Genomic DNA, 14,373 nt, shown 5'->3' on the forward strand with positions numbered 1-14,373 from the left:
CATTAAAATACAAATCATCATTCCAAAGTCACTGCTGATGAATTTCTTCTCTTTATTTCCATTGGAGAAACACTTCTCTACAGTGCAAGGTTATATACTTCAGGATCACAGAGTAATTGTACCCCCAGAGCATATCAGTTCAAATTATATGCAGGGCATTGTGGCATATGTCATATGAATTCCCTGGTCAAATGCTATCTAATGATGACCTGAGCTGGCTCAGGTTTCCATTCTGCAAAAATTGCAAACTGCGATCTTCATTATAATTTATAATTAATGGGCAGCAATGACTTTACATTTGCAGTCATAGACATAATCATATTTTTACAGCAAGATCATGGAGCTTTCACCAGCTTCACTGTGATAGTTGTGCCACTTCAATTAGCTTTCGGACAGTCCTCCTATGTCACATTTACTAAGACCCATATAAATGAATGCTGCTACACTTCCTGAAGGTTCAGAGCCATCACTTACAATCTGCAATTTACTGCTGCAAACTCAGATACTATCGTTTGTCACTGTGGTACTCCATAGTCACTGGGAATTCAAGGAAAGTTACAATGCAAGTAGTTTATACCATTTTACAGTGCAGCAGACAGTGTGGGAAAAACACAAAATCTTTGTCCAAAAATTCTACCATTCCTCTCAAACATTGTGATGTTGTTAGAAAGTAAAGGAAGTTGGGTTTTTTGGAATAAGGAACAAAACGACAACAGCACAAGAAATCACTTCCACGTTCAAGTCTGGAAAGAAGTGACCACAGGCAGCTATTGTTTCTACACAGGCAAAGATTCTAGATGTTCATGCACAGGGGGTACTGCAAACAAGCTCTCACCAAGGCCATTCTTCCCTTTCCTCTGCCATCTCTCATGGCACCACTATGCTAGATACAAAACAGTGCTTCTAGGTACAGTTGATAACATGAAAATCTTCTCCTGCTTCTCATATACTTCTGTCCATCAGCCTCCTTCGGGGCTCAAGCTTACAGGCTGTATTTCCTCACTTCCTATTGGTTACTGATATGCAGTTCCCTTTATCGACACGATTTCTGCTTCCTCTGAAAAACTGATGCATAATTTGTATGTCAAATTCATATCATTTCCCTAGTTCCAGCAGTGTGAATGAACAAGGACTATCTGATAGGAAAAGATAACACCTGTCTACCTCTAAAGGGGAAAAGTAGCATTAATCTTGTTTCAGAGCATTGCTGATGAAAGTCGTTACACAGACATCAATCAACTTGAAGTAAGTTTTTTTTCTTTTCTTCAATTCAACAATTCCATTTCTCAGGCAACACAGAGACAAAGACACTTATGAATTAGTGTTTGGTCTATTATCTCCAGCAAGTTTATTTTACCCCAGGGATGGGGAACCTGTTGCCCTCCAACAGCATATGGACTCCACTGTGTCCGGATAGAGGTGTGACATTTCTGGTCATTGGCCCTACTGTCTGAATGAAGTAGGAGCCCAGAAACATTGAGAGTGCCACAAGTTCCCCTTTAGTGTACCTGGCTTCTTTTGGTACCAGTTCAACACATAAACACTACTGTTTAACTTTGGTGGGACATCCACATTTCCACCACAGTCACCACAGTTATGAATATGAATACTGACCAGAGAAATAGCCATGCTTTCTGAAGTAGAAAAAGTGGGAGTGTGTATTTATTTGACAAATGGAAAATAGAATTGAATGGTGTCTATTCAGTTGAATTTCTATTTGATCCAAAACAAACCCAGAGGGAAACTAATAGGCACAAACAGAAGTCAAATCATGCCCATCTGTTGCATTCTGCTGTTTTGTTGGTGTTTAGGATACTGTCCAACCTGGACCTTGGACGGATGTCTGCAGGTGACAAAAAGTAGAACAAAAAATAAACAGGAAACAAAAGTATCAAGACATGACGGAAATGGGATTTTAACAAAAACAAATGAGAAGAAATCAAATTTTAACAAATAAAACACAAAATGTATGAGGCGTTTGGCAACAAATGGGAACAGAATCCTGAAATGACAGAAATGTTCTTTCACACATTTAACTCACACATCATTGAATTTTTACCACTTTACTTATTTCTGGATTTATTAGATTGCTGCTAAGAACCAATCTTTCTTCTCCCATTTTGCATATCAATGGATGGGGAAAGTTTGACTCCTGTTATATTGTTGCCTGCTCTTATATCCCTGCCTGCAACCTGTCTTCTGAAAATTTTTTCATGATTACTTGTGTTGACCAGAGCCTCTTTTGGCAATTACCTCAACACGTGTTCACTGTTATCAGTTTTTGCTTAACACATGAATGTCCATTCCCCACAGGCAAGGTGTGAATACGGTTATGAATATGAAAGAAAATTATATATATTTTCATTGCAGTTGCTCCATTTTTACTATAGTGATCAGACACTGTTACATGTTTGAATGTTGTATTATTTCCCATGTAGCCCTATGTCAATATAGTGCTTGGGATGGTCACAGATTTTTGCTAAGCCTGCAATCATTCCAAACCAGAAAAAGTGATCTTTCTGAGAGCTAACAGAATTCTATTGGAAAATCACCTCCCTTGATCAAATTTCTGATCAGCTGATCAGCTGTTTGGAGAGTCAGGGTGTGGCAAGTTCCTGGTTTGTTGGGATCCATCTGTCTTGGGAGACAACCTGCTCCTTAAACCCAAACAAGTCATCAGTGCTGTGAAAGCTGATCATCTGTTCGGCAGGTGAAAGGTCTTCATGCAGAAACATGCACTTTGGTGAAGCACCTAGATAATCATTCAGCACAGGCAAAATGTGACAACACTTATACATATCAATATTGACAAGAGAACTAACCATGTTTACTGAAGGAGAAAAATAGCAAAGTTCTATGGTTTTGGGACTGTGTGTTTTACTTAATCAGGAGTCCAGTGTCTTACGGACACAGCCCATAATAGCAGATTCTGCTGATGGGCTTCCCATGGACAACTGGTTGGCCACTGTGAGAACAGAGTGCTGGACTAGAAGGACATCAGAAAAGATGTGATAATGACAAAACGATGACAAAGATAGCTGGACAATGCTGAAAACCAGGTAGAAATGATAGCTCCATTTCTTTAAGGAGCATAGCTAAACACTATGTAGACTAACACAATTTCAGCTTATGTAGCTTACGATGTAGCCATAAAGACTACATCAGCAGTTTGCAGTGTTCAATATGGCATTAAGAGAGCCAACAATTTGCTTAAATATGCCTGACACAGATGATATAGTGCTTAAAGGCCAATAGAGCGGCTTTATATTCAGTGAAAGCTTTGAAATGTAAATCAAGCTGCATTTTGTTATCATCCACTTTAGCTGCAGTGGCAGACCTGAAATTCCAAATTGCAAAATCTTGGAGAGCCTTTTTGCCTTGAAAGGGGACATGGAAGTCCATAACTTCGTAATAGCTACATTGTTGAACAACCTAATTTAATAATAGATGGAATGAGAAATGAAAGTGGATAACGGATCATAATGAGATGGCACAATTGCTATAGAAAGATATCTTTAGACGTATTATTATGCCCAGTAAAGATGAATTCTATTTCTTGGCTGCTACCTGCCAAATCTTCAAATGGTATAAATCTGGATGCAGCTTCTCAACCTTAAAGTGCTAACACTGCAGAAGTTGAAGTACTGATCTGGTGTCTAACAATTTTGTATTTCTTCTGACTAACTTGAAATGTTCTCCCAGGAGTCATTTCCAAGATTGTCAGGTGCATCTGATGCATAGCATCTGGTCCTGTTTATTGTCAGTATGTCCAAACACTTATTTTCCCATATACTGAAGCGCTGTCTGTTGCCATTGTTTTTAAACAAATGCTCTTGCTCTGGGTTTCTGGGAGGCATGGAGTAAGTAAGTTCTTGGTTTTGTTGTTTAGGCAAATCCATTTTCTGTGATCCTGCACTTGTCAGCGTTATTTAGGTTTCAATCCAGTATTCTTCTAGGTTGCTCAGGCCACAACTCTGATCCTTTGGCGCTTGGAGGATGAGTGCAGTTTCATCCCACCTTTAAACTCAATTACCAGCCTGGGTCAACTGACATACTGAGCACTAGTCTCTTTTGCAATGTGCTGATACAAATGAGGCCAGTATCCATGCATAGTTTTTCCTTGCGGGTTACGGGAGGTAGATCATGGAACATCTGAATTATTTATGGCAGGCTTCCTCAACCTCGGCCCTCCAGATGTTTTGAGACTACAGTTCCCAGCATCTCTGACCACTGGTCCTGCTAGCTAGGGATCATGGGAGTTGTAGGCCAAAAACATCTGGAGGGCCGAGGTTGAGGAAGCCTGATTTATGGGATAGCATGATCTGAGGGCTGGGAACTGAGAAGATTTCTACTTCATATGGATTGATGAGTTTCCTCCAGGAGAAGTACACACCACTAAGGTTTAGGCTCTCTGTCCTCACCAAGTCTTTGTTACTTCAAGGGAGTTAACATAATTGACAAGGTAGGATTCAGCTTGCCTTACCCTGACCAAGCCAGAGCAGCCTGGAAAGCTTCTCTGTCCTGTGACCAGGGTCAGCCTCCCTGGCTAACACAGCTTGTTTGCCTCCAGTTTCCTTTTCTTCCTTGAGGTGGAAGGAAGGGTTCTCCTGCCCTCCTTGAAAAGGGCTCTTCTGAGGATGCCACAGCAGGCTTGGCTCATCCACTCCTGTGCTTCAGCTGTCCATCCATCAATGCCCTCCTTGAATAGGCTCCTGACAGTCAGCACACCAGGGTGATATCATCACTGGCCATGGCAAATTAGAAGGGTGCCCTGTCTGAACTGAGCAGAATGGCAGAAGTAGGACAGTAGTGCCCCTTGTCACAGTGAGTAATGATGATCATAATTATAGAAAATTAGAATAAAAGGCCATAGGAAAGTATGTCATGCTGAAGAAGCACATCACTCTGGGGTCTAGGAAATGAAATTATGGGCTTTTAGACAGAGGGAAATTTGTGTAATCCATCAAGGACAAGGGAGATGGTTTTGGCTACAGTATGGCACCATATTAAAAAATTTCTTTCCAGAGCACTGTGTATTATGTTGCATTACCGAATGTCAACAAGCATGTTTTTGCTTGCTGTTTCCTGACGGCCCACACCCTTTTTTGGTATGATCTCCCATCTGCTTGAATCGTTGCCTACTTCCATTTCCTCTTATGCTTATATCCAAGTTTTGGAAAGTATAAATATATTTCTGTTACTCATTTTAGTAACCTTTCTGTGCTCATAAATAAGGAAGACATGTCTTACATGTAATAAACAAAGCTACACATTCTAAGTAGTAACAAAGCATGTTGAATATTGTTGTGATATGTGCAGTTAAACTGGTAGGGTCAGACAGGAACAAACTGAGGCAAGGGAAAAGAGGTTCATAGCATTACGAAGCAGACATATGTGAAGCACTTTGGATTCTCTAAAGCACTACATAAATGCAAAGAGTTATTAGGACATTTTCAATACTAAGAACCAAGGAATGTCAAACTTGAGAAATTCTGCTTCAATGGCCAATAAAGTTGTCCTTTCTAAAAAGATTGCTACCTGCTTAAGAAATGTACCGTTAATAATGAAATAGGAACAGCTTCACTGCAACACTAATCCTATGTGATGCAAATTAAGTTTTTGAAACTAACCATCATGTTTCTCACTAACCTCTAGTTTGGAGCTAGAGTTAGAATCCTCAAGAATTTGCACAATTTTTATCCTGGCTCTACCTATTTGATATCTCAGACCATTAGTTAATATACCATATTAATATACCATCTCTTAATATACCATTTGCCTGCAAAGCTGGTGGAAAGCTAGCATGTCAAATCATTTGTTCCCTGATGTCACAGCTTTCTATATGCAGGAAGTAATACAGGAGTAATTTTAAGCAAGACACACACACACCTGCCCTCAGTAGAGGCTTGTGGCCATGCACAATGTATCTGCCAGCTCATTCAATGCCACAAAGCTGCGAGAGATCTAGAGGCATAAAAATCAAACACTGGGGGATCCAAAATGCAAGGAACTAAAATACTGTACTTAAAATCAACAATGGCAATTCATTGTTTGTAGACACTTTTCAAAGGTATCCTCTTAGTTAACAATGTATGCTAATAACTTGGTTATTACGGGGTCCAATTTTTTGCTCCTACTGCACATACCTGTAAATCTGCCACTGAGGGTTACACTAAAAGAGATTTTGTCCAGAATCTCTGCTCTCTTGGAAAAAATGGCTGATGATGAAATAACTTGAAAAGTGCACAAGCAGAGTGAAGAAAAATTAAGTTACACAACAAATTGCTATTTTCAAGAAGAGAACTAGCTGGATGGCTAAAGAGTGTTCTTAGTAGCTTGAGCAACACACCCTAAATGCTTTGTCCATTTATTTATGTATTTATCAGGTTATTTATTTAGTTTTTTAAAATCCAGAGTATCACATGTCTCGTATCTATAAATCAGTGAGTTGTAGGTTGTCAGTTCATTCCATTATGAATTACGCATGTACATAGGACCGCTGCTGTCATATAGGAAAGCAATCAATGTATTTTTGCTTTTCATCTTTTTTAGAAATGCCTTGATGGTTGAGGATGTCCTCTGTTTCCTGACTGCTTATAGCTACAGAAGACAATCTCCAGTGGTGTTTTCCTCATGTTAAGTGACTCTAAACACACACTTGCTCAGGAGAAGGTCCCATTTAACACAGTGGGACTTCCCTCTGAGTAAAAATGCATAGGATAGCCCTGTACTTCACCAAAGGCCAAAAGCAGTTTTATAGCCCAAACTTGATCTCATCCTCGTCTTAATCGGCCTGCGATCCTATCCTCACTCACCTAGAAGGAAGTGCTATTGAACTGAGTGGGACACACTTCTGAGTATAATAAGTGGTCCCAGCCATTAACATGAAGAGGCTTGATGCACAACATATACTGTGGAGCTTTCTTTCTTTGAAGCAGTGCCAAAACAATATTAAAACATTGTCAGGGATTCATTGTGAAATAACTGAAACACAACTCTGGACTTAGGAAAAGCCTTTGAGTTTAGCAAGGATACCTTACATATTTGTTCTATGCCTTTTATGCACATTAGGGATTAATACTCCATACTTTTAACAAGTTCCAGGCCAGTTTACAAAACGTTAAGATTACTCTAAAGCAAATGCAAACAAAAACATCAGAACATCTCACTATAAGAGAGCAGTCTAAAAGCTGCTTCAAGAATCACTTGTCTGCCTTTCATGCGGCCTCTTTTGACCCTTCCTGCTTTGACAAACTCTTCTGTGTCCAAATCCCCAGCTTGGGACCTTATGTGGATATACACATATAACTCTTTATGTTTTCATTTTCAGAGTGCCCTGTCCAAAAGGCTTAGGACAGACCACAGCTTTCAACAGAGATACAAAAAAAACTTAATCTAAAATAATCCCATGCATGCTTAATCCACAAATACAACTTTTTGACCAAGGCTTCCAATTCTGCTTTATCTCAACAGAAACTGTTTTCTTTGAGACACTTTCACTTTCCTTTTCACATTTCCTCTGGACAAATCAAGGTAAATTCACTGCAGGTAGACCCTGATTAGCCACAAGGCTTTCCACATGTCCCTCGCCTTTGTGGCTCTGGGGCTGATCTCTTTCCTCCTGTGGCTTGTGCTGCATAACCTCCTTTCTCCCTTACGTCATGTGCAAAGCAATCCTTTTTCTTCTGTGTTAACATGCCCAGTAATCTGCCTGGAAAGGCACCAGCTTGCCCTAACAGAATGATCCCCATCACCTTCACCTCAGGCATAGGATCATGTGGTGGGAGATTACATGATTAAGATGTATTTTCAGTCTTGTTGTTGCTGGTTGTAAACCATTCAAGCTTCACGCCCACCTGCCTTTTGTAGCATGTCAGCCGCCTCAATAAACCTCATAGATAGTCAGCTCTCCTTCATTTTCTCCAGCACTTACTTTTTAAGTAAGCATCTGATGGTCAAATGCCATCAATTTGCCAGTATATTTCCAGGAGCCGGTGATAGTGCTTCTGTATCATATTTACCACTGCCAAAAGCAAAAGAAAACATTTTTTAGGGAATAAAATATGTCAGAGACAGCTCCTGCCATCATTGCTGGAGAAAGTGGTAAACCCACACCACTTTCATTTCTGCTTAAGTAAGCATTTATTTTTAAGTAGCATTTATTTTTGGACCAATAAAATAAATGCCTGTGCGTTTAACTCTCTCTTGGTGGACATCACCAAGGAGACTGGCATAAACTGGCCTGGAGTTTATTATACTTGAAGATGATAGTTACTTAGAATCCCAGTGCTTGTTTCTTCTCTGCTTCCCCACACTCTGAGATAAGAGCCCAAAAGTTCTTCTGGATTAGACCCAAGGCCTGTCTGGTTCGTAATCCTCACAGTGGCCAACCAGATGTCTGTGGGAAGCCCTCTCCAGGAACTGGTCAAAAACAAGAGCTGGACTCAAAATCATATGCTTTTTCTACTAGAAGCAGTTCTATACCATAGATTCAGGGAGTTCCTGCACTTAAATGAATGTACAATCTCATGATGCAATCATTACTGTCTTCTTGTGGGCAGAAGCAGGGGAAAGAGGTAGAAAGGAGAAGCAGTAAAAGCACCAACACAGGATAGTTTAAGGGTTGAAAACCACCAAAGGGATATGAGACAACTCAATTTTATTTGACATTACAATGATGACAAGTACGATCAAGTACACCTAATGACAAGCACAACCTAGTACACTCAGAAGGCTCCACTACAATAAACTTGTCCATGTCACCTCGACTACAATAAATCTGTTCACAAGGCTCTAGCCACAAGAGGAGATAATTATCAAATGATGATGACTCACTGTTTGCTCTTGACACCTACAGTAAAGTGGGATGAAGACTCTCCTCCCTGGAAGAGAGGGGAGTGGTTGTGGGCGGGAGACCGAGCTCCGCCCCTGGTAGGGGGCCTTAGCCCCCTCCCCTCCTTACCTGGCTGGTGCCCACGCCCACCGGAGGCAGCCAACCAGGTGCCTCCGGGGGGCGTGTGTAGCAGCTTAATGCTGTGGCACCAGCTCCGCCTCCTCCTCATTCGTCGTCGTCCCTCAGCGAGTCACCCACCCTCCACTCCCATTTAGCTCAGGGTCTAGGTTTTTGGCCTTGCTATGGACATTAGGTTGGTCGCCCCGGTTGTCTGGGGGGCCTGGTAGGAATTTTTCCATTTGGCATTAGGCTTTTTGGTTTTTTCGCCTACCTCGTAGCAATCGTCACAACTTTTGTGGTATTGGTGGGTAGGTTAGGCATTGGATTCATGTGTTGTGCTGTGTCAAGGGCTAGGTGTGGCCATCGCCTATGCTATCTACCGTGGGTTATTCCGTTAAAGGAATCTGGCGGTCGTGTATTCCGTCCGATGCCTGCTTGGCGGGAGGCCATGGCACGACCCTCGGTGACATCAGGGGGTGAGCCTATAGTTGGATTAGCATCAACAGGCTCCACCTACTGTTGAATAAACCCACCTCCTGTAGTCATCCAATGCCTAAGCCAATACCTTTTCACTGCTGTAATCAATAAAGTTGTGGCCTTTCCTTGCCCATTAACCTTATATCACGTGTCCTTGTGTATTTATTTCACTTAGCGGGGGTCGGGCCCTCGATCCACAATCTGTCCCTCTGATCATCATTTACAGGTGGGCCATAGACCTTTTCCTGTTAGTCCAGGGTAAGTCTTTACCAACAGAACAGGCAGACTGTCCTGGAATAACTTACCAGGACATCCCTTTTGAAAGCCTATGTATCACCTTGTTTTAAATTTAAAACAACTGGAACAGATTGGTGTTCCTTTTTTAACTGTTCCTTTTATAATACTTTCTGCAAAGCAGTAAACAGATTCCCAAGCCACTCCCTGTTCTATCCTGTGATACTATTGCCATCCAAACAAATATATCGATGTCAGCAAACTAATCCAGTACTGTCAGCAAACCAATATGGTAAATTCAGCAGAATAATGGATGAATCCTAATCAATGCATTCACAAAAGTTCAGCAACATGTTCTCCAACTACTATTACATTTAGATCTTAAGCCACATCTTAAGCCAATTCTATCCCTTAGTAATGTCTCCTTCCACTTCTTCATGGATAATGTAATTCAAGCAATCTCTTCATGCTCATGTCTTTGGGCCCCCATTAATTTCACCAGCAGTTAAGTTCTAGAAGAGTCTTACCATATTGGCTGCTTCAGCAAGCCATAATCTCCTGGTTGATTTTGCTAGGCAGTACACCCCCTTATAACCAGAACTTTGGCAACTCACCTTCTATGGGTGTTCTTCATTAGGGTATGAAGAGGCTCCCTGAGATACAAAGGGTGGAGGGTGCAGATCCCTGACATGTCCCAAATCTGAACTTTTAGTATATATGCAATTTCCCCAAGGACTTTCTGTTGTGTCGACATTTAAATAAAATTAAAATGTGAAATTCTTGTTGAAACAGGAGCCGCACAAGATAACCATACCCTCGGCATTTGCACCAGCAATTAAAAATGTAAAAAAAAGAAGAAGTAACTGCCAAGGTGGATTTTGTACTAGAAGTCTAATTTTTAAATCAAAATTGGCAGGAACAGTAAATTAATTAATCCGGAATTACAATGGAACTGCTAGGAAAGTACCTATGACATTCAAATTAATACCAAAAGTGCATCAAATGATTAATGTTACTACGATGAACATCAGAGAAATTAATAAAGATTAGGCCAATTATTACAAAGTGTCACACACTAGAGATAGTTCATTGCAAATATGATGTACACCATGGAAATGGGCAATTGCTTTCCCCCAGAAAAGTCATGTTAATAGAACGATAAAGATCTGGTGGAAAATTGGAGCACCTAGAAAGTCCTTCCGAAAAGCTTCTCCTACGATGCATGCACCCACATTTCCATTGTTCTGCCTGATCTTTATGGCTTAACAGACACATATTTGATATGCAGCGTTGTGCATGGCCAGCTTTTGATTGGTGGAAGACACAAGGACATTTGGTTGCTTAGTTACATACTGGGAAACAAGTTCTTTGATACAGAGTGAATGTTAAAGAAACTTGCAGCTTAGTTCTTGTTGCAATTAGGAAGCAGAATCATTTCAGAAGTGGTCTGTGTACAAGTTCTATTGATATTTATGCAATACCAGTAGTGCTCTGTTAATCTATCAAGCCAAATATTTTCCCCCAGAACTTAAAACCTGCTCATGTATAGCTGATACGGGAGTTGGGCATTACTGAAATGTGTATAGTACTTCAGTGACTAAACATTATGACGAATCTAACAAACAACACATGGATTTTCCTTTATATTTTGTCATCTGTAGGGTGATATCACACAATCCTGAAAGATTCATACTCAAATGGAAATATTCTTAAAACAACTACAAACATCAAGGAGCAGCGGCACTAGAGGAACACAGAATGGAACTTAACTGCTGGTTCTGCACAGCAAGAAGTTGATAGAACTCTTTTAAAAATGATCTCTGGGGGAAAGCCAACAGAAGCGGGAGTAGTATTCACTTCAGGATTTATCATTCCTAAGGGATGGGGATGAAAATGTTCTCTCCCTACCCCCAGGGGAACCATGTGGAAAGAGGCCAAGAACCTACAGCAGAACATGACAGCCAGTCAAAGAGGCTGGTGACAGGAAAAACATGCACATGATGGAAAGAAAGGGACACCATGTGCCGATGTTTCTATGCTAATGCTAGAAGCCCCAAAGTTAAGATGGGCAAGCTGGAATGCTTGGTTATAAAGGAGAACACATATCTAGTGAGCATAATGGAAACGGAATGGAGAGAACCAGCAGAATACAGTCATACCTCAAGACAATCTCAGTGGGAAAGAGAGCTACACTTGCTAACAGGAAGAAATGTTCAGAATGGAACAGACTGCCTTGGGAGGTGGTTGGGTCTTCTTCTCTTGAGGAACTTAAACAGAGACTAGTAGACCATCTGTCAGGGATGCTGTAAGTGCATCCAGCATTGCTGGTCCTGCCTGCAGTGGTAGATTGGATTAGATGCCTTCCAAATTCCCTTCCAACCCAATGATCCTATGATTCTACCCAACATCCCTGTGTACAATGGCACATTAAAATAATCAAGAGGCATTGAAGAGCTTTCCATCTTATGCATCCACTGACCTTTTGTGGAGACTGTTCTTCCTGAGTGTTTGAGACAGAGAACACACAGCATGTTGTATTCCATGTCATGTCAGTCATTATTCTCTTTTTGACATCACTTGTGTTCTTAAGTCAATGCATTCTTAATTAATGAGGCATTTGTACTCAATCAAGAAACCATTTAAAATACACTTTTAATTTTAATGAGTTTCCTGTGATTAATTATTTCCACATGACTTATTCATATTTTAGGACATTTCATAATTTACGCCCTCTTCCCCCTGCACATGCAGCATAAAACTTGAAATTTGAGAGTAGCTTTGACCCAGTACTTTACCAAAGTGAACATTTCTATATAAGATTATGTATTTTCTTGCAGAACTTGCCTTTACAGGTTTACAGGAACAGAAGTTGCTAATATGTAGCATGTGTACAGTACTAGGCACTGAAATGTGTATGTGTGACTAATGTTATAAGAAATATGTGGTTATATGTTCAAGAATACATAGCCATTTTGTTACTCCACCATACTGTCAATTTTGCATAATATTTCTATCATGAAATGTCTTGTTCTCAACAAACATACAAGCTATTCTACAGGAACAGCAACTCTAAAGATTCAGTATAAAAATCCGCGTGGCAGCTTCTTCATTCGTTCTGACATTTAGTTCACTCCTTGGTTTTGCCTCAAATCTCTTGCCATCTTTTCTAATAAACAGTAAGGGCCTATATTTCCATTTCACTAGGGGTAGGAGACTTGCGGCCAAGCAGAAATTGTTGGTCTCCAACTCCATGTCCAATGGTTAGGGACTGTAGTCCAGCAATGTCTGGCAGGCTACAGGTTCCCCTCCTCTGCTCTACAGAATGCAGAGCTAGTAGGCATGACAAGGCCTAGGACAAGTCAAGTTAATACATAGATTCCCCTCATCATGCTTGCTCCTTGAGGACATGGTGTTACATAAGCTTCCTTTCTAATATGATAGCATGGCTTGAATTAAAGAGGGGGGCTTTTGTGTTGCCCTGCCCCTTTGCTACAGTCTTTTAGACAGGGTGTGTGGTTCGGCTAAAATTTGGAGGAACCAGAGGATGGAGCTTGTGGACTGACCTCCTACCCGTTGTTTCATAATTGGAGCCCTGCGTGATAGCAAAATGAAATTTCCCTTAGGGACACAGAAGTTTGGGATATTGATCTGGAGATGATAGGCTTTTCCTGGGTACCTAACTGTGAGGGACAGAACATGAGCAACTACCAAAGAAGGACCCTGCTAGCACCCAGATAGTGGATTTTAATCCTCAAAAAAGACTGGATTCAAGGCAACACAATACCAAACAATGTTTAAAACAGCATGCCAAGGAAAATTGAGAACACAGCCTTCATGCTGCTTCCCAATTATCTAAGCAACATACGTATTTGAAATAATTCACAATATATGTCCATTTAGAGCTTCTGCTTATAATTTCAATTACATTTTTTTTAAAAAAAAAAATTCCAAACCACCTCTTTTTCAGTTGTAAGATCTACAAGGCCAAATTAACAAATTTGGCTTTCTGTCCATTGACACTTACTGCACTGAAACTGGAAGAGCCTCAAACACGAGCACTTCCCATTTGCTAACTAGATGAAGGAAATGAATTTATGTCACTTTAAGAAGAGTGCCTTAATGAGAACAAATACACTTCCTAGTTTCTATATAAAGAAAAATGATCTGAATCCAACTTTTGAAGCAACGTAGCGTACAGCTTTTACATTGGGAATAGAAACAGAGATGGTTTGGTTAGAGATGCACAGAAAAGTCTTAAAATTAAGGACACTGAGGCAAAATTAATGGATCTCTTAGCAAAAATACTAGAGAAGGAAAACTTTGGATCCAGTATGTAGGGTAATGTCACAGCTAAGAGTGTGACATATGAGCTAATCAGCTACTGGCTCAAATTCTCACTTTACTCACAAATGAACTACATGGGTTCAAGCAAGCCACTATTTTTCAATTTCATTCCTTCCTCACTCCACAATATGGACATAGTGACATTTATTTTTAAATTTGTTGTATCAATAGAAATTTATTTAAAAATTGATCTTATCTATCCCACTGTTCATCCTAGAAGATTTCAGGGTGGGTAACAACAGTTTAAGATACGATTAAACAACACTTTATTTGTATAATAAACAAATTCACTGATCTCACGGTAGCTAGCGACAATTTAAGTCCTTGACTGAGCTTAAAGAGCTGAGATATTGTGTGTGAAGCAC

The 14,373-nt window shown here is 40.4% G+C and overlaps 1 long non-coding RNA gene across 2 annotated transcripts; it reads right to left on the reverse strand.

The window, feature by feature from the left end:
• Positions 1-622: 622 nt before the first annotated feature.
• On the reverse strand, positions 623-12,186 carry LOC310762116. 2 transcript variants are annotated; one of them, XR_014547875.1, is made up of 3 exons: positions 12,144-12,186; positions 7,857-8,023; positions 623-1,065 (listed from the first exon to the last, which is right to left on the reverse strand). It is a non-coding gene; the product is annotated as an uncharacterized lncRNA (long non-coding RNA). The 2 variants fall into 2 exon arrangements; XR_014547876.1 differs by lacking the exon at positions 623-1,065 and adding an exon at positions 1,735-1,843.
• Positions 12,187-14,373: the final 2,187 nt, after the last annotated feature.

Source organism: Podarcis filfolensis (assembly GCF_964270895.1).
Source record: "Podarcis filfolensis genome assembly, chromosome: 4".
In the NCBI taxonomy this organism is placed as follows: Eukaryota; Metazoa; Chordata; class Lepidosauria; order Squamata; family Lacertidae; genus Podarcis; species Podarcis filfolensis.